Source organism: Anthonomus grandis, chromosome 2 (assembly GCF_022605725.1).
Source record: "Anthonomus grandis grandis chromosome 2, icAntGran1.3, whole genome shotgun sequence".
Classification (NCBI taxonomy): domain Eukaryota; kingdom Metazoa; phylum Arthropoda; class Insecta; order Coleoptera; family Curculionidae; genus Anthonomus; species Anthonomus grandis.
Genome location: NC_065547.1, coordinates 40,138,561 through 40,154,556, shown reverse-complemented (window position 1 = coordinate 40,154,556; position 15,996 = coordinate 40,138,561). Strand labels below are relative to the sequence as shown.

Below are 15,996 nucleotides of genomic sequence, written 5' to 3'. Positions count from 1 at the left end.
TTGCACATCGCCGCATAGCGAATTCCATTTTTATGTATATAGTGTGTAACAGAAAATGTTATAATAAGTATTATATGACAATTTACTTGATAAATATTTAGCAAAAAGCCATAATTTTGTTATACAACCATTCATTTGTTCTTCCATTAATGATAGTTTTTTGTTTAAAAACTATCATAATGGAATTTTGTTTAATTAAATAATTTCCCTTCCTCGTTTAACAAAAAACTGCAATATCTTGCTTTCAAAAAAGATTACACACTTAATATATAAACAAACAAGAGCTGAAGTAGATTACAGTAAAAATTTGTGTGCGATAAATGTTGAAGTTATTAAGAATCCATCCTCACTTCGGAAACATAATAACAAATTACAAAATTAAATGCCTATCCCAACTGCAAGCATTTTTTAAAAATGAATTTGCTGAAGGTGGTCAAGATATGGTTAATTTATTCGCAAATAAATAATAATTATTGTATAGATTTAAATTTTATCAGTTTATCACTAACAGGGACATTTGATGGAATCTCAAGCTTAATAACAAAAAAATATCGATCCGGTCCCGATGATATACCGATAATCTGCTTTCTTAAGGAAATGTGTGTGCACTTGCATCATCTCTTTAATCTATCGTTATTATCAGGTGTATTTTCAGACTTTTGGAAAGTAAGCTTTTTAATACGGATCTAAAAAAATTAGTTTGTATTGGTATACAATCCTCTATACTTAAGCTTTTGGACAAGTTCTTTTGTTCTCAATTTTCTCTATAAAAAAAATTCTTTCTGACAACCAACATGGGTTTGCTGAAGACAGATCGACAGTGACTAACTTATTAACTTATCAATACCAACTGCTACAAGCCTTTGAAGAATCCAAACAGGTAGACACTGTTATACGGACTTAGCAAAGGCGGTATAAGAGTCATCGTTAACGTTATTTGTTCAAAAAAATTGAAGCTTATTCTAATGATTCCTCACTCTGAGCTTATACGTGCCTCTCTTTCATATAGAGGTAAAAAGTTATTTCAAATTCAAATTCAAAATAACTGTATTTATCAATAAAATTACAGACATAATTATCAATTTACAATAAATAAACCACTATAATAAATAGGACCATGCCTCGATTATGAAACCGTTAGCACAGGTGCAAACCACTATTTAGAACTACGCAATGAGCCCTGCCAGCTAAATAAGACCTAAAAAAATTTACTGTATCACCAGAAAATCCAAAATAATAAAATTTTGCTAATAGCATTTCGTGACTTATAGTATGAAAGGCTCTACTAAAATCTAACAACCCAAGACATGTTAAATCTTTTTCGTCTTCATTTTTTCTGATTTCATTAAGAAGGTTAACCAAACTGGTAGAAGTACTAAAGTTCTTTCTAAAACCTGCCTGGGATTCAGTAATTAAAGAATGTGATTTAATATGTGCCCAAATTTGTTGGTGAATAAATTTTTCCGAGATTTTGGATACTAACGGCAGTATACTTATAGGCCTAAGGTCTTTAAATTCCTTTGAATTACTGACCTTTACTAAGGGTTTTATAATTGCCTTTTTCCAGATTGTAGGATTAATATTTTGTAAAATGCAACAGTTCACAATATTAAGTAATGGCTTTAAACAAAAAGGCATATAGAGATGTAAATCTTTAAAAGAAAAAGCGTCTTCACCGATTTCATTAGAGTGAATGGTTTTTACAATTTTAAGTAAAGTTGATTTAAGAATTTAGATTTGATCATAACATGTTTATGTGATTGATAAAATTGCATTTTGTCATTAGATGTTGTATTAGCTGTATTTCTCAAATTTGTAAAATAGTTATTAATAGCCGTTGAATCAGAAAACATATCAGTAAGATCAGAATCCTTGTTACGGCCGAGATTTCAATTATTTGCATCCCTCCAGAATTCTTTGCCCTGTTTTTGAGATATTTAAAATAACTCAAATTAAAGTAAGTAATTTTTTCCCTAGTAATAGCATGTTTTGTGTAATTCCTTATTTGTCTCTAACATTGCAAGCGTTCAATTATTATTGGTAATCCACGGCGTAAATGGTTTATCGCGTATAATTCTAATTAAAAGAGGCGCATGCCTGTTTAATAAGAACACTTAATTTTCATTGAAAATTTCAATTTTCTTATCTATATCAGGTGTGTAATAAATTTGATCCCAATTTAAATGACTTGCATCCAAATGTAACTGATTTAAATCTATATTAAATTCGTTTAATGGTATTATTATTCATAGGAAAATCTAATACTGAAAATACCACAGTACGGTCAGTTAAATTTTCTGATATATTTATAGAGCCCGATTTTCTTATTATGGAGGTTTGATTAGTTACTATTAGATCAACAAGACTTCAAGTGTTTGTGGTAAAATTATGTCGTGTAGACTCAGTAATGACTTGCTTTAAATTAAAAATATCAAGTAACTGTTGAAGTTTGATTTTTCCTGTATTTTGCCTTAAAAAAAACAATTTTATTTTCAAGAAATAGTTAAACCAAATAATTGCTCCATCCAATCAATAAAATGATTGATATTAGAGGATGATGGACAATAAATAGTGATGAACAAAATTGACATTGACTCAAATTCATTCGACGCAATGTTAAAATCAATAGTTTCAAATTTTAATTTACTTTTTATATAGATTCCCACACCACCTGCAAACCTGTAACCTGGTATTAATTATTTAATAATCTTCCACTAGAAATATGAAAACTTAACACCGAGAAAAGCCTACGTATAAAATTATTTTACTTAGTAGTTAGTTTATTTACGATGTAGAATCCAAAAGTCAAACAATATACAGAGTGTTTCATTTAAGGAAACACAACTTTGATATGTTTCTGCACTTTGAAGGACCCCGTATGTCATAAACATAATTTAAAAAAATATGTTTTCTCTGATGTTTTTAGAAATAATGTAAGAAAATTATGTATTTTATAATTTTTTTTAAGACTGTATATTCAAGCGCACAATAGCAAAGTAATGGTCATATCCAATAAAGTTATGCACTGAACACTGCGAATGTTATGAAGAATGCTTCGAGTTTAATAAAAAGTAAAGGCCTAGATGCCTATTAAGATTGATATCTTCTCAATCAGGTAAAGAACCTTCTTTATTTCTTAAGATTAAAAAAATAAGTATATCTTTTATAACTGATGTTTAAGGTTTAAACTTGTATGAGCTTAACAAAGATAAATTTACTTTTCTATTAACTACTCTTTATAGGTTCTCACCCTTGGCGACCTCTACTCCACATTCCCGACATTCCCGCTCGATTCCCGAGAGGCACCTGGCAAAGATTCCGTAAACCGTAAGCCAAACATCGGGTTGTTTATGGGTTTACGTCGCGATTTTGGTCAACCCAGGCAGCTCGCCGTCTCAAACCGTTAACTTTAAGATGAATTGGCGGGACCACGAAGACGCATTACTGTCAGACGTTTGAGCACGACGATATTTACGACTAAAGTGTGACATTTTTTAGCTTGTAGCTTAGTCGTACACGGGGGGATTTCTGTTTGAGTGTTTCATTTACTCTAAGAAAGGTCGAATTGAAAATTAGTTTAATGGCTACTAAGGATTGTTTATTTTGGTGTAATCAAAAGCAATAATGGGTAATGGGTAGGGTAATGTTGTATAAGAGTACGCATGAGTATGATACTACGCAGGCTTATTTTTAATACATATCGCCATCTATTAATTTATCTATGCAGTCAGTCATGTTCCAAATAGCATACGACACTGGATACAAAAATAGAAATATACATTATCGACACATCTGTTTTAAAAATGGCCGAGAAGTGTTTGCATGGGTTGGCGATCTAATTATTGGTGCTTGATAATTAGTATTTTGTGAAGTACCTGCAAACATTACAGGTTAATACACGTTATTGTATGTTTTTTAGAATATTGTTGTTGTTTGTGTGGCTAAAATTTAGCAAGAAGTAGGTTAAAATTGAAGATATTATTATAGCAAAATCTAAAATTATCAAAATATGCACAAGAGTACGCAGTGCGTCCTCTTAGACTTTGCAGTCTACTACTACTACTCTTATAAGTAATCTAGTGAATATATCATAGAAATCAACGTTATTTTTAGAAATTAACAAATTTGAAATATGAGCCCTTACAAAACAAAAAGTGAGCACTAGCTTTCATAGTGTTCACCGAAGGCAATATAAAAGAGATTAGGCAAAAAATTGCAGATGGTTTTAGTAAAAGAAGTATACCCAAGGAAATGGGAATAAATAAAGCACCACTAAGAAAACGATTAAAAGCAGGAACGATCCTCAGCTCCTTCAGGACAATTCAAAACTGATATACCTTTAGATATGGAGGCTGATTTAGCCCAACAAGTAAGGGACCTGGATTTTTGATTTTATGGGATTACCAAGAAAGATTTGAAAATAGCGGCTTATAAGTTTGCTAAAGCTAACACACTTCAACACAGGTTCAGCAATATTAAAAAAATGGCAGGTGCATCGTAAGTAAAAGAGTTTTGTCAAAGACACAAAATAGTACTTTGACAGCCAGAAAAATGTTCAATGGATCGAATAATGTGTTTCAATAAAAGCCAGGTAGATCGGTTTTTTAAAAATCTTGACTCCTTATAAAAAGGGAAACTACCTACCAAATTCAATATACAATATGGACGAAACAGGGGTATCCGCAGTACCCAAATGATAAATTACCCAATGTTTTATCCAGCAAAGGCAAAAAACTGGTCGGAAAAGTAGCTAGGGAAGATCGGGGACAGGTCGTTACAGCGGTATGTTGTTTTAGCATTATAGGGACATATATTCCTCCGGCTTTGATATTTCCCAGAAAAAGAATTAAAGATGAGCTTTTTTTAAATGCACCCACTGGTACCTGCAAAATGATATCGGACTCTGGGTTTATATACAAAGAATTATTTTGTCAGTGGTTGCGGCATTTCAAAAGCTACAGCAAACCTCGTGCCGAAAATCAAGTACTGTTAATCCTCGACAACTATTCGTCTCACCGTGATTTAGATGCAATAAACTTCTGCAGGGATAACTATATTGATTTACTCTCTCTACCACCTCATGCAAGCCACAGGATGCAACCACTGGATGTTGGTTTCTTTGGCCCATTAAACTGTGTACAGTAGAGAGTGTGATAAAGGGATGGTAAGTAACCCTGGAAAAGTAGTAACGCAGATGCAAATTGCCGGACTATATAACCAAGCTTACACTAGCGTCGCCAATATTGGAAGATCAGAAAACTGATTCAGAGCTTCCGGAATATATCCCTATATTCCGGATCAGTTTGACGATGATAATTTTGCCCCTTCCTGTGTGACAGACGCACCTTTTAATATTCCAGACGCATCCAATTTTACAGAGAATAGCCAGCTCAATAATAAAGTTGTGGTGGAAATAGATGATCCCGAAGCTTCCACGAGTATTCCGATACATGCAACACCTCCACCGTTGGATATTGCCAGCCTTAATAAGGTCTGTGAAGACATGGTACTTATATCAAAGAATTTGTCTACTTTTGAGGCAGAGGCTTTAAATCGGTCGATATTTTAGAAAAAAGCACGCATCTGAAGACTTAAAAAATTAGATTATCTCCTTTTTGTCTTGAATGACACAAAATATTGGGAACACGATACCGGAAAGTAGGGAATAGTTTGGTGATGTTTTAGTACATCTGTTACATCTTTACACCTTTTATAAGTTTGTGGTACTTTCTTATAAAAAAGTAAACAACAAGTAGTGTATGTATCTTGTGTCTTTATAATAAATGGTATTTAACGCTCAGGATGATATATTGGATAAAATAAATAAAGAAAATGGGACTCTAGATGAAAATGGTGAATCAAGAAAGGTTGGAAATTTTAAAAGATAAGTAAGTTGTTAAAAGATAAATAAGTATGTTGTTAGCTTAATTCATTTAAAAATTAGAAGCTTTAATAGGAATATTGATAATCCAATTACTTACTTAGAAACATATAAATTATATTTTAATATTATTATGCTTTTTAAAACCTTTCAAATTGATTCGATAAACAGTTTTATTATATCAGACTCTAGACTTTTGTATAATAATGCTAAATATAATAAAAATTAAACTCAAAAGAAACTTTGAAAAAAGTAATGGTACTTTTAGATAGAACTTTTAGATTAATAGCAATATACAAGCTTCACCCATTTCAAGTACAGATTTTATAAGTGATTAATTTAGATACTTTAAAAACACTTAGCTTTAAAAATTAAACAACAACTTTTTCTAATATTGAAATTTTTGCTAAAGACGTCAATCTACAATATTTTAGAACGAAATGATAATCATGTTGCTAATTATTTTTTTATGATGTACATTAGAATTCAAGGCATACATCTCCCAAGTCAAACATCATACAAACCCAGTCACAAGACTTCTTTCAAAGACGTGCCTAGATCATTTGTTTATTAATCAAAAAAATAAAATGTAATTATTTACAACTAAATTCATCTATAATAGAAGCAAATATAACAGATTATAGCCCGATAATGTTTCTTGCTAGTCAAATAGAAGATAAACAATATAATTTAATAAATTCTTACATCGACACTAAAACTGAAATGAATGAATATTTCTTAGTTAAGACGACTACTACAAATAGACGATTCGTCAATTTTGATAAATAATCAAAACTCAGAGATGGTAATAAAAATGTTTTTAGAAACTTACCAAGGATTATTAATAAGTGCTTCAGAAACCTACAATATAAAGCACAAAAAATACAAAAAAATAGAAGATTGGATTAGTAACGGTATTAATATATCAATTAAAACTAGAGATCGAATAAAGAAAATAATATTAAAAAAATTTGACACCCAATTAGAAAAGAATATAAAGCATAGAGAAATAAATTAAACCAACTGATACATAAACAGAAAAATGAATATTATAGGAAGAAAATTGAAAATAATAAGGATCATATGTAATATGTACCAAATAATCACAAATGCCACATATAAAAACGATAAAAATAAAAACGATTGTTTCAATTATATAAAAAATTACTATAGAGAAAATTGTTATGGTCCATTTAAAGCATCAAATTATTGTAAAAGGTTTCTACATCAATGTTGAAGTAGAAATGGAAATATCAATTTCATCACCATAATTTAAACAGGAATTGGTTGCCCCAATACCAAAATCAATTCATTTTAACCCCATAACAAAAAATTTATGAATAAAATGTATTTAAAAAATAATAGTCCACCAGATTATGGTGGTATTAAATCTGATATCAGAACAAACAGACACATTTAGAAATAATTAATCCACTCCTACATAGACGAAATCATATATTAGAAATTGGTAAAAAAAACCTCAAATTGAAAACAGTAATAACATCAATTCATGAATCAGGTTCCAAAACATCCATTAGTAATTAAAGGCTTATCTTGCGAAACTCTATGAAAAATGTATAAAGATAAGCCTAATGAATTTCTTAAAAATAAATAATATTTTATCCTTAAATCAATATGGATTTCTTGAGGTGTACAGTTGAGGTGTACAGTACAGAAGACGCCATGTATCAACGAATAACTGAAGCAGTATAAGTTATATAATTTAAATTCAAACACAAAATGTTTAGCTATATTCCTGATCCTGGAATTTTTAAATACTAAGACTTTAAAAATGATGTATAAAGCATTTATAGAATCAATTATAAGATATGGTATATTTTAACAGGACATTATAATAACTGCCTCTCTAAATTAAATATAATACAAAAATATATTTTAAGCATTATTTTTGAAAAAGGTGGATTGTACCCTACGCATTTGATATTTAATAAGGATATTTTTAACATTCGATCAATTTACACTCTCACGATCTGGTCTTATATACATACTCGATCTAATTTAAAGTCTTTTGTTAATGATAATTATGATACAAGAACTAGGTGTAATTAGCAAATTAAACTACCACAAAGTACTAATAATCTTAACCTAAGATACATAAATTATATTAGACCCAAACTGTATAACTTGTTGCTAATTACTTGTAGAAGTTCCACTTCTATGTTCAGTTATGTATAATTTTTTAATTATGTTTCTCTCTAATATGCTTACTCTCTTAGTCTTATCTTTGTGATAATATTTGTGATAGAAAATATTGTTAGTTTATATCTAAAAGTATCATAATTTAAAACCACACATATAGTTGTTTCACATAATATGATCGTTAAAACAATCATTTCTGCAAACAAGCGTTTCTGCAAGAACTTGATTTTGCAGAGACTCAAGGTTTTTTTGGGCGTTTTATTTTAGGCCATAAAAAATAGCTCTGTATTATGGTGGCAGAAATACTAGCTCAAACATTTCATTTTTGAGCATGCTGAGTACGGAATTGCAAACTCCTGTTTTGAATATGTTTCTAATGTAATCAAAACGATTATTTGTCTAAAAATAAAATATTTCGTAAAACCTTTCTACTGACATTTGATTTTTATGATGGCTGCATAAGATTCTATTTTTTACCATAGGTTTTCGGGATATATATCTGAGTTTTGGAAAATTTGAAAGATAGTAAAAGTGGCTTCATCTGAAAATCCAGTCTAAAAGTATTAAACTATTATCAACCAAGTTTATTATTGTTTCGCAAAATTCTAATCTGTAAGTAGGTCCGTTCTTCGGTCCTGGACTGGACTTATTTTAAAAGGCTTTTTTTGCTGCTGACTTTAGATACTTTAAAATGACTCTGTGACATAGTTCGTTATCCCAAGATACTCGTACTGACACTACATGTCAGGCGATGGCTTTATGAGTTTTTCAAATGATTTCTAGACGCGGTCGAGAACATTCTTAGTTTTTTATGACGTCAAAAGTTAGTTCGAGACATGCTTCGGAAGCAATGCATGAAAACATAGAAAGTGTTTCCATACATTAAGGTGACTTCTTTGATTTAGGTGACGTTGGATCATTTTTAATAATACCATGATTGGAGCTTTTTTTTCACGATGAGTTAGCGGAAATTAGATTTATTTCACATAAAATATGAAATAAATTCTTACTTATTTATTATGCTTAATAGGCTAAATTCTTCTAGATCTGATAATGTCTTAATTTTTTATTTTAATTTTTTAAGAATTAAAATATTTATTTAATTAGAACATCGTGTAAACACCACGATGATTCGGCCAAAATATTGGCAACTAACAAGTGACGTCACGCCGCTTGTGGCAAAACATGTTTCAAATTTAAACTTTAAAACAGTATAGTTACTTATAAGACAAATGCTTAAGAATGATTTTTTTCTTGGTTTGGTTTTTGTTGTCGGATAGACCAATTGAAAAAATATCATTGATTTTAAGTGTCCCTATGATTTTGAACATTATTTGACAATAAAACAGAAAATTAAAAAAAAAAATAATTACAAAAAATCAAATTAAATTAACATGTTTCCTAAAGATCCTTAATAATTTAGTGAAATTTTTACTGTCAGAGCTTAACTTTCACTATCTTAAAAGTTAAAACTTTAATCCAGTACATTTGTTAAACCAATGAATTGTTTTATACTTGGCAGAAAGTAGGCACTAGGAATGCATTATGCAAAGGCGGATTACCATAAAATCTCTGACCAGAATTTAACACAATCCGTTAGATCGACGCTCGGATTTCAGCTAAATTGTGTATAACTAAAACGGTGCACCGGGACCGTATTATTACACTCGATGCATTTTAACAAGCCGACCGTGCGCCAACTTGAGGACGGACATTTCCTTGATGAATTAGGATTTATCTAGTTGTTATAATTATGTTAACTTATCGAATCTCTCAATCGTTGTCTAATTCAATTGTCAACATATTTTGTGTGCAAATGAAGTTTGCGCAAGAATAACTTTTTTCACCTATGACAAAAAGTGCACACTTTTCAGTTATTGGTTTTTCAGTAACCAATATTCTCTTCAAAGTAAAGAAATCAATAACTGAACTATCTTAAGGTATATATACAATAGGTTTTAAATATTTTAAACAAAAAATACTTTTTTATAGATGTACTCATACTTTTTTTATTTATATACTCAACCTAATCGGATTATCGAAAAAACAAAAGTTAATGTCAATATCGAAATTTCAACTTGTAATTTTATAAGTTTTACATATATTTCAATTATCTAGTAGTGAGCTCTAAGAAGATCTGGCTAAAAGAGAAATAAATTACCAAATGTTCTTAAATTACCAAAACATGGAAACTTGAATGGTATTGTACTAAAAAGAGAATGAAAAAAATTATTAATTTACACGAAAATATCGAAAGTATAAATTAATTAAGACTATCGAGTAAGTTCCTGTTAGCAGAGGATACAAATTACAATGAAGATCATATAGCCAACCTGATTTGAAATAGTAATTAATTTTTAATTTTTATCAAATAAGAAAATACAAAGCTATTCAAATAATCCAAATATTATAAAACCGCTTATCTAATATGTATAATTCCCAAAATATTACTATTTTCAGGTATTAACCAATAGTAAATAATGAATTTACACAAAAGGGCTCATATGCAAATATTTACAGGCGTTGTTACAACTGAACATACAACTCTGTAATATAAAACATATTATTGTTAAGTTAATATAAATAATAAAGGTAAAGACTTAAAACTGTATTTGCTGACTTATAGCTAAAAAGTGAATATTTAAAATAGTCAATACTGGAAAGATCACACTTTATATCACTTATAAGATCTTGGACACTTAAAGGTAAATTCAAAGTAAAAAAAAATCATTAAAGATTTTTTCAATTTTAAAAATGCTAAGAATGCTGCTAAAACATTTTCAAAAAAAAACTACAATGTCAGATCTAGCCTCTAATATCAAAGTTTTAAAAAATTAACGGCAAAACATAAAAAATCTTCAAATTTGAAAGGTCGTTATGCAAAAACTAAGATTTTAGCCCTTATAATTCTTAGGCTATTTAGTAATTTTTTTAGGTTATGTCTTCATTAGCGAATTACTTCTATAATCAAAATTGCTCTTACCGTGCGGGTGTATCGGATTATCAACGACAAACTTTTGTATTTACGTTTCATTTCAATTTGCGCAACAACGTTTTTTAACTACAACGCGTCAGATAAACGAAACAGATATATGCAGCGTTAATGTATCAAAAGAAGATAAAATGATAAATGTCAGTGGTTCTAAAACAATTACTTTCATAACAAACATGCCTGTTTCGTTTCGATTGACGGATGACATTATTTGTCACAAGATAATTTAAATTTCAAATTATGGAAAAGAAAAATCCTTTTTGTGGATTTCTAAATCCTCAAGCCAAAAAAATGGTACTTGATGTTATTAATTACTTCGAGAACGAAAAAGAAAATAAAGGGTTGCCTAAGAATGTACAAGAAGAAGTAGCTAAAGCGCTTGGAATTAGTTTAAGAATGGTGCAAAAAGTTGTATATGAAAACAAGAACAATCTTATTTACAAGAAGGAAAAAAAGTGTAAAAGGAAGAAGCCGAAGACTGAAGATTTAAGTGAATGTGTAAAAATGGAAGTAAGGGATAGGATTTATGAACTATATAGGCTAAAAATAAATATAACGCTGCCATTTCTGAGGGATGTTTTAAAGCAACGCGGCACTTTGGAAATTGGACTTTCTGCTTTATCAAAATTAATTAAAAGCATAGGTTTTCGCTATAAAAAAGACTACAATAGAAGATATTTGTGTGAACTACCAAATATTGTTAGCCAACGATTAGGATTTTTAAGACAATATACACAAAATGAAAAATCAAAGTTAAGGAAAGTGGTATTCTTAGATGAAACTTGGATATTTTCAAACGGGAGTGGAATAAAATCTTGGCAAGATGAATCTGTGAAAAGCGTGAAAAGAAAAAAAGGATTTGGTCAGGGAAAACGATTTATTATTTTACATGCCAGGTCTTCAACAGGATTCGTTTCAGGTGCAAGTTTAATTTTTTCTTCTAAGTCTAAAAGTATGGATTATCATGACAATATGAATTGCGAAACGTTTGAAAAATGGTTAAAGGAACAGTTAATACTGAACTTGCAAGAACCTTCCTTAATAGTATTAGACAATGCGTCGTATCATTCAAGAATTTTGAATAAACAACCAAATGGAAGTTGGGGAAAAAGCGAAATTTATGAATGGTTAGTAAAAGAAAATCAGAATCCCTTGCCATATATGCTAAAATCCGAACTTCTTTCAATTGCAAAATCGCTGAAAAGACCAAAAATATATGCTGTTGACGAAAAAATAGTACGTGAATATGGCCATGAAGTTTTAAGATTGCCATCATACCATTGTCAGTTTAATGCCATTGAGCTTATATGGGCAGGGTCAAAATCTTATTATGAGAAGCATGTGGGTGCTGGGCTTAGATCTGACCAGGTTGAAGCTGTTTGGAATGAGGCATTGAATCACATCACAAAGGAGTATTGGCGGAAATCAGTGGATCACACAGAAAACATTATTAGAACCTGGTGTAAGAGAGAAAAAGTACTCGATATCCAAGTTGAATCATTGATCATTGCTCCATTTAAAGAAGATTCGGAAAATGATGAGGAGTTTTCCGACTCTGTTAGTGATAATGATAGTTATAATTAGTTTCTATTTTCAGTCAAATTTGTTACTTCATTTTTACACATTCACTTAAATCTTCAGTCTTCGGCTTCTTCCTTTTACACTTTGTTTCCTGCTTGGAAATAAGATTGTTCTTGTTTTCATATACAACCTTTTGCACCATTCTTAAACTAATTCCAAGCGCTTTAGCTACTTCTTCTTGTACATTCTAAGCAATCCCTTATTTTCTTTTTCGTTATTAAAATAATTAGTTTTCTTTTTGCATTTCATTTATTATTTAGGTATGATTAAAAAGTACAAATTTTTTTTTTAAACAAAGCTAAGTAAATAAATTGGTGAATGCGCTGGGAGATAAATATGCCCGGCGCATTCTCCATTTTTAGTTAGTGTAAATATTTTTTTGCCTTGTAATGTGTAAAAAAAAATTTTCTTAAGAAAACGACATTTTAAAGAACTGTCGTAGCTCGCCTCGTATTTATCTTTTTAAACAAAGTTAAATAAATGAATTGGTGAATGCGCTGGGAGATAGAAATGCCCGCCGCATTCACCAGTTTTTTTTTTTTAGTTATTTTTTATCTTTTTTTGACTTTTAACTGATATAAAAGAAAAGATAACAAAACTTTTTTAATTTTCTGTGCATCAACGTATAGATTGGGTCGAACAACAAACAATAAATCATAAAATTAAAATGTCATTTTAAAAGTGAGATTGTAACATGAATTTTCCTTTAAACAAAGAAAGTAATTTTCTGATCTGTGACTGCACTGCATCACACACAATACAAAATAATTGTTTGTCATTATCCCAATAATTATTACAAAAAAATACAATCACACATAAACAAAGAAGAAGACAAGATCAAATAATCGTTAAAAATTAGATGCTGTGCCCTGAAATTGACAAATTAGTATGTTATGCTAAATCGTATACTAATTTCACAAAAATTTAGGTAACAACCATTTTTAAATGAAGTATGTACAATTTTAATAAAAGGCTAGGGAGGCATTTTTGCTCTCATAAAAAAATATAAAATGCTTAGATTTAGATATTATTGCGTAAAGAAAAATTGTTATTGAGAATTCCGTCTATTTCGGACAATTTTTCAAAAAAGATAAGTAAATATTATGTCTGGCAACTCGGGGATTCTAGGCATATATAGGCGGCTTTATACTTATGGGCTTTTTCACGTCATGAAAGGAAATAACTAACGTATGTTTTACATGTCGAATTTCGGATACATAGTATTCCGCAGACATTTTTACGGCGTTAAAGGCATCAACGCCAGTTAATAATTATGATCTAAGGTGTATAAGCAGCTTTAATATGTCACATGACGACGTTCAATGTATTGTCAAACTCTCAAGGAAATAACATTTTGGCAGCCACTGATTTTTCAATTTGATTCATATTACGTGGTGACCTTTGAACCCGCACGATAAGAGCGAAGGCGACTATATTAACGATTTTAATTTCAAAATAATTTTCCAAAATATTTATGACATTTATATTTAAGTAGTACATTTGCATACATTTCCATATTCATAATAAAGATCAAAAATGGTATAAATTTATGTCATAATTTTTTTTAAACGAGTTGGTAACTGAGTATTTTAATAAATCTTGAGTTAAAGAAAGAATTATTACCTAAAGTTACTTACAGTTATTGAATGTCCAAATTATTAATAAATGTATAAAAAGTAATGGTTTTAAAATAAAGCTTAAGAATAATTGAATTAAAAGGCTGTAAAAGTATGGGTTTTAAAGAATGTGGGTATATTTACCTTTAAAGTTATGCCTAGTTTTTTAAAAGGTTTATATAGATTGGATTAAGTTTGAAGTAAATCGAATTGTTATAAATTAAGGTAATGGTGATTAAAGCTTTCATATTGAATAGTTATTGTACACCTGACTATCGCAAGTAAATATTTCTTTTAGTATTAGCTTTATTTAACTATCAATATTTTTCTTAAAAAGGTTAAAACCTTAGAAAAATTTTAGCTAATTCAACAATTAATTTAATATTGAAAGGCAGAATAATTAATCCTAACCTTTCAGTACTACCAAGTAAGTTCTTGTAAAAAGAGGATACAAAATGCAATGAAAATCATATAACCTAAGATGATACCTATTTTAAAATATTTACTAATTTTTAATTTTTATAAAATAACAAAATACATATCTAAATATTATAAAACCGCTTAAATAATGTGGTTAATTGCAAAAATGTTACTAGTTTCAGATATTAACTAATGGCAAATAAAGAAAGTTACAAAAAGAAGCTCTTATACAAATTTGCACCTTTAAAGGCGGCGTTACAGTTGAGCATAGAACTCTTTAATGTAAAAGATATTAAAGCGAAAGTAATATAAATAATAAAGGTCAAAATTTAAAAGTATGTTCGCTCACTTATGATTAAAAAGTGAATATTTGAAATAGTCGATATTGGAAAAATTGCTCTTTATCACATGATTTTATATCACTTATAAGATCTTGAACATTTTAGGGCACACTTAGGGAAAACATACAAAATCTTCAAATTTAAAAGGACATTATCCAAAAACTTCTTCTTAGCAAAAATCTTAACTCTTATAATTTTCTCTAATTTGGTAACAATTTTCAACAAATCAAACTGGTATAAACTTATTCGAAAATTTGTTTTTTCTGAAGGGCTAAATAATTCACTATTTTAATTATTGGATAAACAATTTAACTAAGAAAACTATTATAACCTTAACTTACTACTTATACCAATTAAAGGTTTAACTTATAAGGGTATATTTAGCTTTAAAGTTATGCTTAATTTTTCAAAAAGCTTAATATAGATTGGATTAGGTTTTAAGTAAATGGAACCGTTATAAACCAAGGTAATATAATGGTGATTAAAGCTTTTATATTGATTGCGTATTGGTGTTTAACAGTTTACTAAAACTTCCAGAATTTTTTAAACTAATTCAACAGTTATACACATAGAACTTTGCGGTAAAAATTCGGCCTTTATGTTAACGTAATAATATTAAATAATTAAGTGTTTTCTGGTACCATTTTACGTTATTTATTAATAAATAAGATAATTAATTACTTTGCTAAAATTATGCAAAAAATTTATTTAATAATTAAATTAATATTTTAATTAGCTACTAGCTCATTGGTGAATCGATTTTAGCCTAAGTTATTTATGGTAGTTACGGTTTCTATTTTAGAGAATAATAAAATAAAAGTGTATTTATCTAGTTTGTTTAATCTATAAAAGATAGTGCTTACTTTATGTTTAAGAATATACTAATAATTTGCTTTTAATATTTAAATAGGTAATTTTTATAAATGGTTTGACATATTATTATATTATTGTATAATATTTTATTAATTTTATATAGTTTTTGAAGAATATAGGGAAAAGTATGAA

At 29.1% G+C, this 15,996-nt stretch overlaps 1 protein-coding gene across 1 annotated transcript in view; it reads right to left on the bottom strand.

Moving 5' to 3' along the window:
• Positions 1-11,527, bottom strand: part of LOC126748396 (lachesin) — a 776,345-nt gene extending 764,818 nt beyond the window's left edge. Inside the window, exon 1 of the mRNA XM_050457624.1 lies at positions 11,025-11,527. The gene's annotated coding sequence lies outside the window, so the exon portion shown is untranslated. The remainder of the gene's footprint in view (positions 1-11,024) is intronic.
• Positions 11,528-15,996: the final 4,469 nt, after the last annotated feature.